Source organism: Palaemon carinicauda, chromosome 16 (assembly GCF_036898095.1).
Source record: "Palaemon carinicauda isolate YSFRI2023 chromosome 16, ASM3689809v2, whole genome shotgun sequence".
NCBI lineage: Eukaryota > Metazoa > Arthropoda > Malacostraca > Decapoda > Palaemonidae > Palaemon > Palaemon carinicauda.
Genome location: NC_090740.1, coordinates 8,625,798 through 8,630,797, shown reverse-complemented (window position 1 = coordinate 8,630,797; position 5,000 = coordinate 8,625,798).

Genomic DNA, 5,000 nt, shown 5'->3' with positions numbered 1-5,000 from the left:
GCTATAAACATCAAAGAGTCTGTTTAATGTCTTTGTCGTTGCCAGGAGTTTTTGGATCGTGTTGGCAGGATAAACAAATTATTAAATGAAGAAGGAATTTTTTCGGGAAAACTTTTGAAGAATTAGCAAACGAAAGTTACTCTCTGTTAAAACTAGATGAAAGCAGGGATCTCTTAGAGGTCATTTAGTATTCTTCAGGGACTGAAATTGTGCTGCTTTAGAAAGCAAAAAAAAAAAAAAAAAAAAAAAAAAAAATTAGTGTGGAAATATTTTGCCTTTTCATAGGCAAGATTATTTTAGAATAATTTGTGTATTTTGAAGTATTTTAAAAATAATTATTTTAAGGATTTTAATAATGATAATGATTTCGAATTATTAATTATTATTACCATTATTACTATTATTTTATCATTATTATTATTATTATTATTATTATTATTATTATTATTATTATTACGAGGCGAACTACAAATCTAGTTGGAAAAGCAGGATGCTCTAAGCCAATGGCTCCAACAGGGAAAAATAGCTCAGTGAGGTAAAAAAACATATGGAAATAAATAAACTATATGAGGAGTAAATAAATATTAGTTATTATTATTATTATTATTATTATTATTATTATTATTATTACTGTAGTAGTAGTAGGAGTAGTAGTAGTAGTAGTAGTAGTAGTAGTAGTAGTAATGCACTTGTCATTAGCTATTGGTTGTGCTTAACTATAATAAATAAAAAAAGGAAAACTATGACACAAAAAGTGTTTGCTAAATTGAACTAATGATGATTTAATATTAATATTATAAAAATTAAAAAATGCGGAAATGATAGGATACTAGTCTAGGATATATTGATTGGAGAGAGAGGAGAGAGAGAGAGAGAGAGAGAGAGAGAGAGAGAGAGAGAGAGAGAGAGAGAGAGAGAGAGAGAGAGAGAGAGAGTTAACAGGATTTTGGATATCTCAAAGACATTTTGGTCCATCCGAGGAGACTCTATTTGCTCTTGGGTAGAACAATTTGGTTTGGACGTTTAGCGATTTTATGATCTCGTCTAACTTGTTCTCGAACTCGTTTACGTGTTACTGTTCACTACATCTGCTGTATGTCTGTTTCATGTATTTGCTATTTTGTACTTAAATAAATTACCACATTGAGTGTTGTATCTTTTCAATTCTAGTTTGCATCCGTTACCTCTGGACTGATTTGTGCTAAGCGTGAATAGATTTTTGTAATCTACATTTTTTATTCCATTAAGAATTTTGAATGCCTCTATTAACTGTCCCCTTAGTGAAGTTTGTAGATCAAATAGGTTCAAACGTTCCATCCTCCGTCTATATCCAAATTGCCTTAGTGTTGGAACTAGTTTGGTGGCCCTAGCTTGTACTGCTTCCAATCTATCTATATCCTTCTGAATACTTGGAGCCCAGAATTGGACTACTTATTCTAGACGGCGTCTTACTAGTAATGTGTACAGCTGTAGTACAGTGTCTTTGTTTCTGTATTTGAATTGTCTCTTTATGTAGCCTATTAGTTTCTGTGAACTCTTTTCAGCCTTTATGCTCTGAGAGAGAGAGAGAGAGAGAGAGAGAGAGAGAGAGAGAGAGAGAGAGAGAGAGAGAGAGATGCCCTTTCTTCTGTTTGTTTTTCTTTTCCTTTTTCATATGATGCTTATGTGGAGAGAGAGAGAGAGAGAGAGAGAGAGAGAGAGAGAGAGAGAGAGAGAGAGAGAGAGAGAGAGAGAGAGATGCCCTTTCTTCTGTTTGTTTTCTTTTCTTTTTCATATGATGCTTATGTGGAGAGAGAGAGAGAGAGAGAGAGAGAGAGAGAGAGAGAGAGAGAGAGAGAGAGAGAGAGAGAGAGAGAGAGAGGGGGAGAGAGAGAGAGAGAGAGAGAGAGAGAGAGAGAGAGAGAGAGAGAGAGAGAGATGTCCTATCTTCTGTTTGTTTTCTTTTCCTTTTTCATATGATGCTTATGTGGAGAGAGAGAGAGAGAGAGAGAGAGAGAGAGAGAGAGAGAGAGAGAGAGAGAGAGAGAGAGACCTAATATATACAAATGACCTGATGGTAATTTTATATATATATATATATATATATATATATATATATATATATATATATATATATGTATATATATACATGTATATATATATATTATATATACATATATATATATATATATATATATATATATATATATATATATATATATATATATATATATATATATATGTATGTATATATATATATTACATATATGCACATAAAAATATATATGCACATAAATACACACACATACGTATATATATATGTATATATATATATATATATATATATATATGTAAAATATATATATATATATATATATATATGTATGTAATATATGTATATATATGTATATATGTATATATATATATATATATATATATATATATATATATATATATATATATGTATTGTATGTATGTAATATATGTATATATGTATATATATATATATATACTATATATATATATATATATATATATATATATGTATGTAATATATATATATATATATATATATATATATATATATATATATATATATATATATATATATATATATACATTACATGGTACATACTGAAAACGGAATATCTATGTCTTCTCTACAAAAAATAATACATTTATGGACCGAATTGAATAACATTAAACTACAGCAACCAGCTTGACTCATCCAGTATATTAGTATATGATCATTGTACTTGGTACTCACCACTAAGTATATAACAAGAACATAGATAGTGATAGCTTTAGAATTATCATAAACATTTTCGATGATCACTAAGCCACGCCCTTCCTTGAATAATGACTTACCAAAAAAAAAATATATAAATAAATCTATTATGGGTCTTTGTTATCATGAATTTTCATTTTTTTTTATGTCTTATGTTATCATGAGCGTAACCTGACTTTAACTTATGGGTGCTTCACACGCTTAAATATTATGTTTCTCTAATCTCCCCTATAAAATTAAAAGTAATTGTCTGGTTATATATGTATATATATATATATTATATATAATATACATATATATATATATTTATATATATATATATATATATATATATACTGTATATATTGATATTAATGTATGTATATACATATATATATTATATATATAAAAAATACACACACACACATATATATATATATATATATATATATATATATATATATATATATTCATATATATATATTATATATATATATATATATATATATATGAATTTATATATATATATATAAATAAATATATGTATATATATATAATTAGTATATATACATATATATTTTGTATATATATATATATATATATATATATATATATATATATATATATATATATATATTTATATATATATATATATATATATATATATATATATATGTATGTATGTATACTTCTATTTGTCCAAACTGCCGTTTTGTAGTTAGGAATAGGGAGAGGGTGGAAAGGCTTGAATCTGTGTGTAGATATCTTTCTAAATATTTAGCTGTAATTTTTTACAGTTCGTGTACACCATTATTTAACATAATAAAAACTAGATTTATGATATATATGATTTCATAAATTTCTAATTTCAGATATAATGTTTTCGACACCTTATTTCATTTTTTTATTTAGGGCATTTTAATATGACCTAAACCCTTTTTATTCTTTTGAACTATTACGCAAGCAAAGGGTAACTCACATTAAAGGGATCTCTCCACGCCCACAATGACCTTCCTACGCCCACGGAAACCTCACACCCACATAAGGACCTTCTCACCCTTATAGGGATCTCCCCATCCGCACAGGTATCTTACCACGCCCATATAGACCTTCCCACTACCGCAAGGACTTCTCCACGCCCGTAAGAGCCTCTCCACGCCCACAGGGACCTTCCTGCTCCACGGAAACCTCCTACTCCTAATAAGACCTTCCCACGCCTATAGGGATCACCCCACCCACGCAGGTATCTAACCATGCCCATATAGACTTCCGTACTCCGATAGGGACCTCTCTACGCCCACAGGAGCCTCTCCACTCCCACAGGGATCTCTCCACACTCACAAGGATCTCGCCATCCCCACAGAGACCTTCACATGCTCACAGAGACTTCTACACGCCCACAGGAACCTTATAAGGCCTATAGGGACTTTTCCAAGCTAATAAGGATCTTCCCACGCCCACAGAGACATCCAAACACCCACAGGTAACTCCCCATGCGTGCACTCACACCCACTGGGACCTCCACCTCCTGAAACAATTATATTTGGGCATTTCAAAAAAATTCTGGATGAATTCGTAAACCTAATATTGAATAAGTTCTCTTAACTTCACTTTCGGTACCAAGTTAAAAAGATAGAAACGGTTTAGCCTTCCATTTGATCTTAAACATGTTGAACTCATCTCGGGATTTAAGTTCTCAAATATTTATGCACTGCCAGGACCGCAGTTACACCTCTCCACATCACATACCCCAAAAGTTATTCCAGAAATTTTGAAAATAGGATTTTCACACGTTTCTTGGAATATCCTAGTGGTCCAGGTCATCCGGACTTTAGCTGTGAATTCTTGAGAATGTTTAATATTCATCCCTCGTCTTGGGATATCTAAATTAAGCCTAACCACTTCCAGAGGAGAATCATAAAAGTTAGAGTATCTCAGAATATGGTGAGGAACTTAAAACATATTTTAGGGTGTTTAAGTTGCAAGGGAGAGTCATTAATTTAAACATATTGAAGCGTGAAACAGGAATTAAACAGATCTTTTATAACGTATAAGAAGAAGAGCGACTGAAACATATTTAAGGGTGTTTAAGCTGAAAGGGAGAATCATTAATTTAAATATATTGAGGCGTGAAACAGGAATTACACAGTTCTTTTGTAACATGTAAAAGAAAAAAGGGCAACTGAAACATATTTAGGGTGTTTAAGTTGAAAGGGAAAATTCTTATTTTAATATATTGAAGCGTGAAATATGA